This window comes from Prionailurus viverrinus, unplaced genomic scaffold, assembly GCF_022837055.1.
Source record: "Prionailurus viverrinus isolate Anna unplaced genomic scaffold, UM_Priviv_1.0 scaffold_199, whole genome shotgun sequence".
Taxonomy (NCBI): domain Eukaryota; kingdom Metazoa; phylum Chordata; class Mammalia; order Carnivora; family Felidae; genus Prionailurus; species Prionailurus viverrinus.
This window is the reverse complement of record NW_025927589.1, coordinates 1,701-17,500: the sequence shown is the minus strand read 5'-3', so window position 1 is coordinate 17,500 and position 15,800 is coordinate 1,701. Positions and strand designations below refer to the sequence as shown.

Genomic DNA, 15,800 nt, shown 5'->3' with positions numbered 1-15,800 from the left:
CGCCCAGGCGGTGAGCAGCGTGGCATCGGGTGCGGCCCCCCCCACCACGGGGAGGAGGCCACCCACCACACACAGCCAGGAGAGGCCAGCGAGAGTGTCCGCTGCGTCAGCTGACCCCAGTCCCGCAAGCCACGGGAGGCCGGGGTCGGGCCGGAGTCCGCACCCCTCTGCACCCCCCTGCACCGCCCACAGGCGGGAAGGAGGAGCATGGGGCCCGCAGGCAGAACGAGAAGAGCGGCCCCACCCGCCAGGAGTGTCCGTCCCTCGTCTGACACGGCTTAGGCCCGGCCCGGGAGAGCGCGAGATCACCACATCGATCGGTTACCGCCAACACAAGGCAGTCCTGGGGTGAGGGGGGGCTGGGGAAACGCCCAGCGAGGACAGCGACCAGAGGAGGGCCTGCTTCAGCCTCGCCAGCACCCCTCCCCCACCTCTCCCAGGGAACAGGCAGCCGGACAACCCACAAGGGAAAAGGGGAACGCCTGACACGCGGCACGGAGCCTTGCAAGGGTGGGTTTGTCACGACCGCGGCCGGGTGCCCGCAGCGGGGGGCGCACAGGGTAGAAGACCCACGCCGCCTCCCCACGCTGCCCTCGGGTGCCAGAGACCGGAGGTGGCACCACAGCCTGGACCACACCTGGATGCACAAGAGCCGGCACGCAGGCCCAAGGCAGACGGCTCGAGCAAGCAGGCAGGCAAGGGCGGAGTCGGGTCCGGCTCAGCGTCACCACCAAGCCCGGAGCCACGCCAGCGACGACGAGGCCCAAGTCTCTCTTACAGGATGACAACCGCCACATCAGAACGTGTCAGCACCTACCTGGCAGCAAAAAGCACTCCTTTGAGGAGACAAAAATAACCGCGTTGGCAGGCGGGGCCGAGCCACAGGTCACTGGGACCTTCTGGGACCCTGGCCCGGCCACGGGCCCCAAGCATCTTCCCATCGCCGCCAAGCAACCCCCCCCCCCCCGGAAGTCCCCGGGGGCCATCTGGTCGACCCCAGGACCGACCGACCGACCGACCGACCGACCAGGGAATCGCGGGATTGGGAGGGGAGGGGCTGGCCGGGTAGGCCCTGCCCCGTTACACGTTCGCCCGTGCACGGGTCGTCTCCTGGTCGGGACTTAGAAAAATAAAACACTCCGCGCTGTCGCCTGCGGAAGCCTCCCCGGCCCTCGCAAGACCGGCCCCGTGCCAGTCCCCGACCCCCGGCTGGGACTGTTTTGGGGGGGGTTGAATTCCGCGGAGGCGCCCCCGACGGCGGGACCTCAACGGGGATCGCGGGCGCGCCGGCGTTGGCGCCCTATACGGGCCTCCCCTCGCGGCCCGGCCCGGTCCCCAACTCCGCAGCGGGCCTCGGAAAATCTGGGGAGAAAATCGGGTCCAACGACCGGGAGCCCCACGCGTGCCCCCTCCCGGGCCCACGGCGCCCTCCGCGGGCTTCCCCTCAAGGCTCAGGACGGTCCTCACCGGCCCAGCCCGGCCCGGCCCGGCCCAGCCCGGCCCGACCGCGACGCGGGAGGGAAGACAAAAGACGCCTGGCAGGGAAGGACCGACGAGCGACCGACGTGGCCACAGTCTCCGGGTGGCGGCCCCGGGAGGTCCCCGCGGTCCCCGCGGTCGAGGGGTTGGGGGAGGAAAGCACCGGCGGGTGCTGGTCGACCCGTCCGGGCAGCCCCCCACCCCAGCTCGCTCCCAGGGAGCGCCGCCACTACTCCCCCATATACCCGGAGGTTCAATCTCCGGCAAGTGCACCAGCCGCCGGCGCCCCGACGACAGCGGGACGATCACGCCAACGTCGCCGGCCTTCTGGAACTCCGCCCCGGACACCGCGACCAAATCGCATCCCTTGCCGACGTCGCCGACGCTCCGGAGGGGAAACGCTATATAAAAGCGGCCGCCAGGTGGCGCCCGACAACCGACCGAAACGTCAGCGGGGACAGCTCGCGATCTCGGGGACGTGAGGGCGCACAGCCGGCGGCCCGGCCGCCCGATCTCGTCCCGGCCCACTCCGGATGCCGCCTCTCGGTCCCAGGCCGGCGGAGGGCGTCCGCCTCGGGAGCTCCCGGCCGGCACGGCGCGACCCCGGCAGCCCAAGGGACACTCGAAAAATGCATCGGGGCGGCTGCCGCTGGAAAGGGCGGGGCAGACCGGCCACTCGACTCCCCGGCCGGCCGAGGCGGACGTGCGCGGAAAATTCCCCGCACACACCGGGCGGGCCGCGGGCGCCCGTGAGGCACGGGCGGCCCAGAGCGGCCCAGGCGGCGCCCGCGCTCCCGGGAGGGAGGACTTAGACACATTTCGGCGGGCAGGGAGGGAGGGAGGGAGGGAGGGAGGGAGGGAGGGAGGGAGACGGACGGTCAAACCGAAACCACGCGAGAGAGTACTCCCAGAACAACAACGGACGGACGAGCCTTTTTTTTTTTTTTTTTTTTTTTTTAATTTTTTAACATTTATGTATTTTTGAGACAGAGAGAGACAGAGCATGAACGGGGGAGGGTCAGAGAGAGAGGGAGACACAGAATCCAAACCAGGCTCCAGGCTCTGAGCTGTCAGCACAGAGCCCGACGCGGGGCTTGAACCCACGGACCGCGAGATCATGACGTGAGCCGAAGTCGGACGCTCAACCGACCGAGCCCCCCAGGCGCCCCCGGACGAGCCATTTTTATTCTGTCGGGTCAAGCGGGGGAACGTCTCTCTCGGAAACATTACAAACCAAGCTGCGGGGGGGGGCAGAAAGGGGGTGATGGATAAACGAACGACCACGGATAAAGCTTAAGCAAAGTCCTTTGTCGCACGGGGCCACGACGAAGTCCAAAGACCACAAACAGCTACGGGGAACATGGGTGCAAGTGCACGGCGTGGCAAGCGACAAGAATATGGCTTTCACCATTACTGTCCTCAATAAACACACTACTACTACGGCGGCGGCGGCGGCGGCGGCGGCGGCGGCGGCGGCGGCGGCGGCGGGAGATGGAGAACGGAAGGAGTTAATAGCCACTCACTAAAAATGTCCCGGTTCCCAGAGGACCCTACAGTCCAAAGGGGGGGGGGGGGGGGGGGGCCGGCAGGGAGAAGGAAGGTGTCACCGAGACACACCCTATGCCTCCACCCTCTTAGGGTTTGCAGGTGACCCTGAGGGTGACACTGACACGAGACAGGCTAACCGTACAAGGAGCTGACACATTGATTTCCTACAAGTTTCACGTGACAGGTAGAGCCCCTCCTGAGGTAAACCAAGACCCTGAGAAGTGGCCAGACCTCAACGCTTGTATATTGGGTTGAACAAGGAGAAGCGACGGTGGACGACTAACTGAACTACATGGGGAGGCTAAAGGATGAGGAGGATTTTAAAACCAACGAAACCAACCAACCAAGATCTTTTCTCCTCTAGAATTCTCTCCACTTCTCCTCCTGTCCTTGAGGATAAGAATGTCACTCCCCTGGTGGCGTAGGAAAGACATCCTGGGGGGGGGGGGGGGGGGGAACCTCCAGGGAGAAAAGGAGGAGAGTGCTCCGCGCACGCTTCTTGCACCTGCTGGGCAGGAGGGTAGGGGTGGGTGGTTTACTTTGCTTGCTTGCTTGCTTGCTTGCTGCTACTTTTTGAAAGCTTCTCTAACGTTTCCTTTACATCTAAGTCTTCCTTCCAGTTTGGCTTTGGACAGGAGGAAGGCAGGCCACATGTTTTTCTGACACGGTGGAGAACGAAGGGTAAGATGAGTGCGGGCCCGTGCGTATTCTTTTCCGTCAGTCATGTGCCGTGGTGAGTGGAGCATCAGCTCTTGCCGGATGGGTGTCTCATTCCTCCGTGAACCATCAGGCAAGATGTCGGGCAAACACACACAGGGAGGCTAAAGGTAGGAAGAACGTAGAGAAGGTGGGCGACACGTGCCCGAGTCTCCAGAGCGACGATTTCATCCAGGGCACGGCAACGTCCAAGGTTTCTGGACACCACGTTTACAGACGCTTCGGCGCGTAGGTCACTTTGAATCCACAGTGCCACCCTCCGGTCCCGTTAGCACGTTGCCTCCGGCTCACGTGAGCGAGCGGTGGTGTCGTCGTCGTCGTCGTCGTCGTCGTCGTCGTCGTGCAAAGAGACTGTGGGACTCGTCCGGGGATGGAACCGGGCCAGAGACAGGGAGGGACACCGCAACCCATCGTTGAGCTTCAGGTGTCTCTAAGAGACCGAGTCTCTAAAGTACACTGAGGCACAAGGGCGACCCACTCGCTCGCTCGGGGCCGGACGTCTCTTTGTTCTCTCGCGGGGTGGGTATCTGCGAGTGTTGTTTGTTTACTTTCCGGACAAGGCGAAAGCACTCTGAAACAGGAGATATTGGCACAAGGGGTCTGGTGGCATGGGAGGGTGGCGGGTCAGTCCACGTACCGAGAACACGGGAGGATCGGGCGTCTGAACAACCAGGCGGAGAGAGGAGTTTAGCCTCCTCGGTCATCACGGCAACCGGCACCTGCACAGAAACCACAGAAGGTGCCCAGGACGAACTGCGTCACAGGAGCCAGCGTGGGCATTGCCCCACTACCCTCAGCCCTCAGCCCAGGAGCAGGCAGTAACTGTCGTCCAGGTCCAGGCCGCGCCCCACTGCCCTCTTCTCAGCCAGAGCGGTGCCCGGGAGGGCGGCCCCGGAACAGATACCTCCTCTCCTCCACACACATCTCGCCAACCCCTTGACCGCTGTGCCCGAGACACACAACTCCGCTGGACCCAGAGCATGATTTTTCCCGTGGACCGGGGGCCTGCTTGGCCACTTAGGGTCCTCGCACCAAGATGAATCGGGCTAGAGACAGGGACACCGCAGCCCACCGTTGAGCTGAAGGGGCCTCTAGGAGAGGGACCCTCTAACGTAGCTGACGTACAGGGAGACCCGCTCGCTCGTGCCCGGATGTTTCTTTGTTCCTTTATTTCTTTTCGTGGTCTTCATTATTATTTTTGGTACCGTTGTAAGTGGGATTGTTTTTGGGGGGTTGTTTTGTTTTTCTTTTCTTTTCTTTTCTTTTCTCTTCTTTTCTTTTCTAATTTGTCTTTCTGCGGTGTCATTATCGGCGTATACAGACGCAACAGATTTCGGTACATAGACTTTGTATTTTTCCTGTGGACCAGGGGCCTACTTTGCCGCTTAGGATGCACGCGCCCCCACCCCCTGCCCACCCGCAGCCTTCAGTTCCCCAAACCACTGGAGGACTCGTGGGGGGTGGGAGTGGGGGGTGGGGGTGCGGCAGGGGTGGGGGCGGGGATGGGAGTGGCAGTGGAAGGGAGGTTCAGGGCGATTCATTCTAATCGGCCTCATTCAACCCCTTCGTTCAAATGCAGAAAGCTTTCTGTTAAAGTCTGAGCCTGGGGCTTCTCTCCATTGAATGGCTTTCTTCAACTCCCCCAACCCTTAGGCTGAAATTTCTGAACTACTGGGAGGAAAGGGAGGAAAGGGGGGGGGGGGGAAGAGAGAAGGGGGGGGGGAGAGAAGGGGGGAGGGGAGAAGATGATGTCTGAAGAACTTGCCTTCTCTGGAAGAAAGAGAGTCCCCTCCTTTTCCTAACCCAGGAAACCTCAATAAACCGTTTGAGAATCATGGATGTGGAGGATGATATCTTACTATAATGCCTTCCAGGGGTGGGGGTGCAGGTACGTGGAAGGGTAAGGAGTTGGCGGCGCGAGCGAGCGAGCGAGCGGCATGGTGTGGCGTGGCGTGGCCTGCCGAGTCAGAGTTAGGGGGTGGCATGAAACACGTGATGGTGGGGTCTTAGGGTTCAGAGGCCAAACACAGGCATGGAGCAATAAGGGATAGAGGGTGAGGGAGGCCTGACAGGGGACAATTGTGACCCCGGGTGATGGTCCCAGCGGGCACACTCCTGTAAAGCAACACTAACACTCTATTGATTAGCCATTGACCTGTCCTCCCTCTCCCACCTGCTTCCAAAGGGAAACGGAGTACAGTTTCATTCCACAGTCACTGGCTGTTTCACACGCAACCTTTGACGTGCCACTAAAAGGAGGAAGGAAGATGGACACACATGAAACAGCCCCACAGATGGCCTAGAGGGCGTGGGTGGGGCTCTCATCCGTCAATTTGGGAGTCTGAGTCAGGATCCTGGGGTTGTTTCAAATCATGGAATGGAAGGGGCTCCTGGCTGGCTCACTCAGAAGAGCATGCGACTCTTGGACTCTTGACCTCTGTCAGGGTTGTGACTTCAAGTCCCACATCGAGTGAAGAGAATGTGAAAAATGAATGAAGGAATGAAGGCATGGATGGACAAACTTTAAAAAAAATAAAAAAGGTTGTGGGGCGCCTGGGGGGCTCGGTCGGATAAGTGTCCGACTTGGGCTCAGATCATGATCTCACGGTCCGTGAGTTTCAAGCCCCACGTCGGGCTCTGTGCTGACAGCTCAGAGCCTGGAGCCTGCTTCAGAACCTGTGTCTCCCTCTCTCTGACCCTCCCCCATTCATGCTCTTTCTCTATCTCAAAAATAAATAAAAGTTGGAAAAAAAAAAAACACGTTTGCAACGTTTGTGTCTTTAAAACAAATGGAATGGGTGGGGTGCCTGGGTGGCTCAGTGGGTGAAGCATCCCACGCTTGATTTTGACTCACGTCATATCTCAGGGTTCGTGAGACCAAGCCCTGCGTTGGGTTCTCGCACGGACAGTGCGGAGCCTGCTTGGGGTTCCCTCCCTCCCACCCCCCCCCCTTAAACCAATAAGTAAACATTAAAAACATAAATCTTAAACATGAAAAGACACTTCTGTAAAGAAGACATCCGGATGGCCAACAGGCACATGAAAAGATGTTCAACGTCGCTTCTCATCAGGGAAATATAAATCAAAACCACACTCAGATATCACCTCACGCCAGTCAGAGTGGCCCAAATGAACAAATCAGGAGACTATAGATGCTGGAGAGGATGTGGAGAAACGGGAACCCTCTTGCACTGTTGGTGGGAATGCAAATTGGTGCAGCCGCTCTGGAAAGCAGTGTGGAGGTTCCTCACAAAATTAAAAATAGACCTACCCTATGACCCAGCAATAGCACTGCTAGGAATTTATCCAGGGGGTACAGGAGTGCTGATGCATAGGGGCACTTGTACCCCAATGTTTATAGCAGCACTCTCAACAATAGCCAAATGATGGAAAGAGCCTAAATGTCCATCAACTGATGAATGGATAAAGAAATTGTGGTTTATAGACACAATGGAATACTACGTGGCAATGAGAAAGAATGAAATAGGGCCTTTTGTAGCAACGTGGATGGAACTGGAGAGTGTGATGCTAAGTGAAATAAGCCATACAGAGAAAGACAGATACCATATGGTTTCACTCTTATGTGGATCCTAAGAAACTTAACAGAAACCCATGGGGGAAGGGAAGGAAAGAAAAAAAAAAAAAAAAAAAGAGGTTAGAGTGGGAGAGAGCCAAAACATAAGAGAGGCTGTTAAAAACAGAACAAACTGAGGGTTGATGGGGGGTGGGAGGGAGGGGAGGGTGGGTGATGGGTATTGAGGAGGGCACCTTTTGGGATGAGCACTGGGTGTTGTATGGAAACCAATTGGACAATAAATTTCATATATTAAAAAAAAATTAAAAAAATAAAAACATAAATCTTAAAACACTACAACAAATGGAATGGAAAGAGAGAACGCAACGAGGAGGACGTGAATGTTGCACCTAATACCACTGAGCTCTACGCTTATATATGGTGAAAAATCTCAATTGTAGGTGATGTCTACTTCTACTTCTAACCACAACTGAAAGGAAAACGACAAAACACCGGTCCTTGGCTCACAGTAAGGGAGTTCCTGGATTTGGTCCGAGAGGGCCTTCTCATCCGCCGTGTGGAAAACTATGGAATGGTTTCTTCCTCTCTAGGCCGATGACCATTGCCAACGACAGTACGTGTAGGTGCTGTCCTACCTGTGAAGGAAAGGCAGGAAGAAGTGTAGCATTTAAAAGCATCTTTTAAACGCTGTCCACCTTTCCCAGTTTGTCCCCTCACTATGTCTTGTTTACCTTTTATAGCATTTACCCTATGTCGATGCAAAATGAATGAGCCTTTTTAAAAACAATTTTAAAGAGGAAGGAAAAGAGTTTCATTGGAGCCCAAGTTAGGAGGGCTGACGGGGATATGCAATCTTCACAAACAAGTCAGTCATCTGGGGAAGACCTCACATTGGGCATACATACAGCTTACCAAAAAAAAAAAAAAAAAAAGGATAAACAGGGCACGGGGCCGGGGGGGGGGGGGGCGCAGATGTTAGGAATCACCATGAGGAGAAAGAACACATTCCAGAAAGTTACGGACTTTATCTTCTGTTTTTAGTATGTGCAAGGCTGTATGACTTCAATCTTATGGCGACCAGGAAGGTTTTTGTATTGTTTTCTTTTGTTTCCCTCCTCTTTATAAGCCCCCTTTGGAAGCCCCCTTTTTTAGTTAGTTATGTTTAAAAAAAAAATTTTTTTTTTTTTAAACAAACCAGACATACAATCTGTGCTCAGGACAGAAAAAGAGCTCATGCTTTGAGGTTTTCTAGAGTCCCTTTGACCTCGGTAAATATTACATATATAGCTTCCCTGGGAGACCACCAACATTAAAAGTTTAGGATTTCCTTTATCATTTCCCCGTCTTGGTCGATAATCTTTCCTCAGAAATCACGGATGATCAACTTGATGTTTTTATGTCCCTCAGTGCCAGGTGACTGTCTTGTAGGCCCTGGGTGTGTCCCTCCTTGCTGGGTATGAGAGTGAGTGAGTGTGTGTGTGTGTGTGTGTGTGTGTGTGTGTGTGTAAGCACACATATGTGTCTTTGAACCACCTAGGGTTCCTCGTTGGGGCGAACGTATTGTAACATAAATGGTGGGAAACTCAAAAGTGACGTATGTTCTCTGTAAGTTCCATTGACCAGCAGACATAGTTCATGTGCTTGGCTCAGATGGTCTGCCTTTGTATTTGGCAAAGCATTTTTAACAGAGAGACAGGGACAGCAACACACTTTCAACAAGGACAATTTGAAGGAGCCAGTGCAACATTGGAATAGACTTGAATTGACAAAAGAATGACATCCCAAGAATCCTTTACATACCTGTTGATACAAGGGAAGGCACATCTGTGATTATTGATGAGGAAAGATGGAGCACCCACATTGAGGAAACATACCTGTCATGCATATCCCCAGGTTTACTTAGGGGCGGAGACTTCACATGAGAACGAGGCAACATTTAGTCCCTGATGTCAGCAGGTTACCTTAGGACACGGAGAAGGGGCTGTGGGTATGCCCCGAGAGCTGGTATAACCTGGATGGCGACTTAGGCTCTTTCTCTCAGGGCTGTGCTGGCTTATAGGCTGCAAGCATATCGGTGGACCTTGAGTCCAGGCCTCTTCAGAGACAGCTAGAGTTTGTCTGTGGGACCTGAAAAGACACAATAGCTGATTAGGGGCAAATAGTTCTCTGAAGAACAAGATTTAGGTTGTCTGCGAGAGAGAGCGAGCGTCAGCCTCCTTAACCCTCCGTGGCACAGTTTCAATTGCCCACTCCCCACTCCCCGCCCCCCACACTCACCCCCAGCCTCTGGAGTTTGGATCATTTCCCAATGGTAAGGAATGGGGACGATGATGGGTGATGGCTCGGGCTCGGGCTATCCGTTTATCTCCCCCGGTGAGAACAGTTTCTGTAAATCTCACCTGTCACAGGCCGAGGTGCAGGGCTACACAGAGGTTGTGAAGGGAATCGAAGCAACATGGAGTCAGAGGTGTAAAGTTTTCTTCCCCTTTATAAGTTTCCATTGTCAATCCCTCGTTCCACTTTTATGGAACAGGGGTGGGGGGCCACCTTCTGAAACTATTTCAAGCCGAATTAGGGTGTGGCAGGGGCTTTGGAAGGGAAGGATTTGACAGGGTGCAGGGCACAACTTTTGCTCCCTTGTGCTAATTGGGGGTGGGGGTGGGGGTGGGGGTGGGGGTGGGTATCAGAGATAGTTCCTATCTGAGATCTTGGATATTTTTCTGCATAGTTTGGTACTGCATCATATCCTGAGTTTTCTCCCCAAGTGTATTCTAAGAAATAGTAACAGTATAGTCAAACCCAATGTTATAACCACCTTGGGGGGGCGGGGGGCGCGAAGGGGAAGGTTGTGGTGGTCAAGGGCCTCTTACTGTACCCAAGTGAATTGCTGTCTGATTTTACTTTTATGTTTTTTTTAATCTTATTAAGTAACCTTTACACCCAACGTTGGGCTCGAACTTACAACCCCAAGATCGAGAGCTACGCGCTCTACCGACTGAGCCATCCAGGTGCCCCTGTTTATGTGGGCTTTTATTGCTGGGGCACCTGGGTGGCTCCGTGGGTTACGCATCGGACTCTGGCTCCGGTCAGGATCTCGCCATTCGTGATTTCGAGCCCCGCATCAGACTCTGTGCGGACAGCTCAGAGCCTGGAGCCAGCTACAGATTATGGGTCTCCCTCCCCCCACCCCCTCTCAAAAGTAAATATTAAGAAACTTATAAAAATACAAAGAAAATGTGGGTTCTTATTTCTAAAGAGGAGCTAATACAGGTGCAGCAAGTGTTCGTGAACTAGCTTTGACTCTGCCTCGTTCAGCAATCAGGTAACTAATAAGAGGTATTTCTACAGAAAGAAAAGAAAACCACGGGTTAATGGTTAGAACAACTTATAAACCCAGTGTCTAAGTCCCAAGTGTGGTCAGTGAGAAGGTGTCTAGATGCCAGGCTCGAAGCATCCTCAGCTGGAGTGTGAGCAGGCAGGGGGCAATCTGACCGATTTTTCTGGCATGTAGTTCAAATGTCTCATTTTGGGGGATCCTGAGTGGCTCAGTGGGTTCAGGTTCAGTATTCAAGTCTGGCTCTTCACTCAGGTCTCAATCCCAGGGTCGTGAGCTCAAGGCTCCAGTTGGGCTCCACACTGGGCGTGGTGAAGCCTACTTTAAAAACAACAAAAACACAACAGCAGCAAATGTCTCGTTCTGAATGGCCCGTAGAGCAACAGGCACACAGATTGTCTACAACTGTGGCAATTTCTCTGAAGTTTATCTCCAGTTGTTCAGCTTTCCTTTGCAGGGCTTCAGGGAAAAGGGCCATTTGAGTTCTTCAGGATGGTAAGATAAGAGGATGGGAGAGGATTGGAAGCCTGAGTGTGAAGAGTCATAGTCAGATATTGGAGGAAACCAGGATTCAGGATCCAGCCCAGTTTTAAAGGCAAACAACAAACAGTCAAAGAAAATTAATTAACCAGAACTAGAATTTAACATCCACCAAAGAGCTATTGAAATATAATCTTTTTCTATCGAGACCCCTCCATTCCTGTCAAAGATAGCCCAATGAAAACTAATTTGTTTGTAAAATAAGTCCAGTGTTAACAGACATGGCTTCAGTATTGACATAAACACACCAAGAATAGCGATTGACCATATAGTCTTTTGTGTTTTTTCTCTCTTCTTTTCCACCTGCCTGCCTGCCTTCTTTTTAATTTTTTTTTTTTATGGAGTTCTTTTTTTCCTCTTAGGTTAATTCCTTTATTTTGAGAGGTGGGGGGAAAGGGGAGCTCTGCACTGTCAGTGCAGAACCCAGCTCAGGGCTCAAATCCATGAACCATGACCGTAGCTGAAATCAGACGCTTAACCCACTGAGCCACCCAGGCCCCCCACACACCAGAATTCTTTACACTGCCAAATGTACGAATGTATCTCATCATTTTCAGAAATACGTTGTGGTGTTCGGTTTTGTTTCTTTTTTCTTTTTCTGTACAATTTTTAACAAGTCATGAAACGGGCGCCTGGGTGGCTTTGTCAGTTAAGCATCCAACTTCGGCTCAGCTCATGATCCCACGGTTCGGTTCGTGAGTTTGAGCCATGCGTTGGGCTGTCTGTGCTGTCAGCGCAGAGCCCGCTTCGGATCCTCTGCCCCTCCCACTGACTCATTCTGAGTGTGTGTGTGTGTGTGTGTGTGTGTGTGTGTGTGTGTCTCTCTCTCTCTCTCTCTCTCTCTCTCTCTTTCTCTCTCTCTCTCTCTCTCTCTCCCTCCCTCCCTCCCCTAAAAATAAAGAAATAGGCTGGAAAACAAATCTTCAAGGAAAAAAAACAACAACGACAAACGATGAAACCTGTTTACTAACAGACCCAAGTATCTTTACTGTTAAGTTTTTCTGAATAAAGCCAAAGACCACACACACACACACACACACACACACACACACACACACAGCAAAACAAAAAACAAAAGAAAAACACAAAAGAAAACGCCGTAGGTTTAGTAATTCACAATTTAGTATTTTATCTTCTGTGGAAAAGACTCAGATGTCCGAAGAATTGAACCTAATTTACCGCTTCACTTAGCAAAGCTTTGAAGTTGCAGGTCACGAAAGATTGGGGAAGCCATTTTAAAAGTTTACAAATAGGGACTCCTGGGCGGCTCAGTCGGTTAAGCGTCCGACTTCGGCTCAGGTCACAATCTCACAGCTCGTGAGTTCGAGCTCCGCGTGGGGCTCTGTGCTGACCTCTCAGAGCCTGGAGCCTGCTTCGGATTCCGTGTCTCCCGCTGTCTCTGCCCCTCCCTCGCTGACATTCATTCTCAGTCATTCTCTCTCTCTCTCTCTCTCTCTCTCTCTCTCAAAAATAAATGGTACAAGGAAAAAATTTAAAGGTTTACGAGTAAACATTTTTGTGTATTTAACCTATCTCCTGTCAACATTCACCCACGAACACTGTATGCGAGAGACAAAATCGACCATCACCATCGTTTGAAGTACTTTTTGCTGACAAACTGCAACGGGTACCCGTGAAGTCATAAATTGAAGTCACATGAAAGCTGATTAGGCCCCTGCCCCGGGCCTGAACCCTAGAGTGCGTGTCTGAGTGGAACAAGGAAGGGCGTAAGTGTCTGTAAAGTTTTTTTGATTTTGTTTTTGATACCTGTTGTAAAACGAGGGAGAAAACGGGTTATGTTGTTTGTAAAGGTCACAGAGATGTATATTTTGAGGACCACAGTTACAGGGTCAGTATTGGGACGGAAGCAAGGCCATGACCGGAGCTGCCCACCCCAAAGCCTTGTCATGCAGAGAGCACCAAATTCAAGCCATTTTACAACCACCACCACCAAGAATAAAACCTAACTGTCGGCATTGTATTTGATATCGACGGCTCCGAAAATATGTCCATTTTAAGTAAGCAATCAACCTTCCATGGCCTTGAGTACCCAAGACGTCACACCCGTGTCCGCTAAAAAGTCAAACGATCTGTTTCCCCACCATCAGGCTCACACGGGAGGCCCCACCAGCGGGGATGGCCTAGGAGATCACTGGAGCCACACCAACTGATGCAGAAACAGGGGGAGGGGGAGGCGGCCAGGGAGCCGCCGGCCAGGCCCCAGGCAGATTTAAAGTTTTGGACTCACCTTTTTGTGTGTCTTTCATCTTTTTCTTTTGCGCCTCCAACTCCGCGTCCGCGTCCACCTCCTACTTCTTCTTCCATCTCTGTCTCCTGTCTTCCCCTCCTGCAAAAGTGGCTTTGTCTCTAGTTGCTTTTCAGCCCCCTGTGGAAGAGGTGAAGGAGGAGCAGGCCGTGGGGTGGGCACCCATCTTGGCGCTTGTGCTCGGGGAGGAGGAGGGGTGGGTTTAGGATCACTGGCATCTGTCTGCCTTCCTCCTCTTCCTCATTCTTCTGACTATTGGGAAAGGGTCTGTGGGTGTGGGTGTGGGTGTGGGTGTAGCGGGGAGGGCAGGTGTGTTCAATTTGTATCTCTCCTCTCTCTGGGCCATCAATTGTGTCCCTTCCCGTGAGGCAACTTTCTTATGGAGTAAAACTCTGAATGTAGAGAATTTCACACACACACACACACACACACACACACACACACACACACACCCCGTTCACGTGAATGTGAAACACATTTGGGTTTGTTCTGATCCTCGCGAGTGTTAGAATGCCCAATGTTTACAAGAGCTTGCCTTGAAACACATTAACGGAGCTCGTTTACAAATTGGTGTTAGCAATAGCATCCAGAGGTAGAGAAAACATCTCACATGGATAACACCTGTGGCCATAGATCCACAAACAAGATGCAAACCAACATCAGCCTTTGTTTCACTCCTATTTGTGGAGAGGACACGAAAGACCCAATGGTCAAATCTCCCCCTTTTGTAAAAACAAATCCAATCGCACGAGAGCATTACCGCGGATGGATCCCATCGCGCAGGTGTTTTCCATTTCCAATGAGAACACAGCCAATTTGGCGCAAAGAAGCCAAAAAAAAAAAAAAAAAAAAAAAAAAAGCTGCAGCAACCCACAAACCAAATGTGGCCCGGGATATCTCCGTGAGCGTCCGTTCCTCCCCAAAAGTCGGGGCTTCGCTGATGGAACCAAAGGGCTTCCTAGTTTCTGGCCGCGTCGTCTCACGGCCAGCTTTCTCTAAGGGAGCACACAAGAAAACTCATTCAGACACCTCCAAAGAACCCCATCTGGGCCATCGGACTCAGGCGACCCTTCCATGTTCCCACGTAAGTAAGCACTTGCAAGTATAGGCTCCATATGTCCTGTACGTGTAGCCTGCCCAAGTTTCCTTTTGGGGATGGGTGGTTGCTTTCTCCACACTTAGAGCAAGGTTATTAAATGGTGGCGGTCACGGTGGTGTTTTTTCCTCTTCCGTAAAGAGTTACAAGGCGGCCATTTCGCGGGAGCGAAGCAGTAGCTGGGCTGCTCCTGGATCCCTCGCCGCTTCGGGTTCCCTGTCAGGCTTCCTAGCAGCGGAACCCTAGCAGAGAAATAAGAGCAGGTGTCTGAATGTACTCGGGTGACCAAAGATGAGAATGACGAGCCCATTGAAATGCCATCGGAAGACGACGGGACAGTGCTGCTGTCCACAGTGACAGCCCAGTTTGTCGGCAGCACGTGGACTGCACTACCGGAATCCAGCGTCTCAGTGTATGAGAGGTGTCCGGCTGGTCAAACACATCCTGCACATCCCTGATGCTGGCTGGGGAAATCCGGTAGCGGACAGTCGTCAACTTATCCCAAAGATAGCCACAGAAAAAGGGACGAGACAGATGCCTGCTTCTTCAGCAGTGAAAGTGAAGAGAGCCATCCAGAAAACGTCCGATTTAAGAGTGTTGGGTCTCCCGTGGAAAACAACCGAACAGGATCTGAAAGAATATTTTGGTAGCTTTGGAGAGGTTCTTCTGGTTCAGGACAGGAAAGATATTCACACTAGTCCTTCAAAGGGCTTTGGCTGTGTTCGTTTTACGTAATAGGAAACCGAGGTGAAAGTCATGCGATCGAGGAACGATGGGGTGACTGCAAACTTCCTGAATCTCATCGAAGCCCAGATGAGCTTTTGAGAAGCAGGAAGGCGTTTGTCGGGTGCCTTACAGAGGGACGTGACTGCCTATAAGCTGCAGCTGTTCTTTTGCCAGGACTGAGAAGCGGTAGACAGCTTCATTCCCAAACGGTTCCCGGACTTTCCCTTTGTGACGTTGGCAGATGATCAGGTAGCCCTCGCCCTCGCCCTCGCCCTCGCCCTCTCTGATATTATTATTGAATTTATTTTTTCAATGTACCCCCAAGGTAGTTAGCCTATAGGGCAACAGTGGTTTGAGGAGGAGAGTCCTTCATACCCCTCACCCTTTCAGCCCCCGCCCCGGCACAACCCCCTCCAGGAACCCTCTGTTTGTTCCCCTTAGGGAAGAGCCTCTTACGTTTTTGTCCCCCTTCCTGTTTGTATGTTATTTTTTCTTCCCTTCTTCCCTTCCCTTCCCGAGTTCCTCTGTTTGGGAAGTGAAGGTCCTCACACGGGTGAGG

General features: G+C 52.8%; 1 pseudogene; it reads left to right on the top strand.

Annotated features, from left to right (window-relative positions):
- Positions 1-14,184: 14,184 nt before the first annotated feature.
- Positions 14,185-15,490, top strand: LOC125158247 (TAR DNA-binding protein 43-like; annotated as a pseudogene).
- The last annotated feature ends 310 nt before the right edge of the window (positions 15,491-15,800 follow it).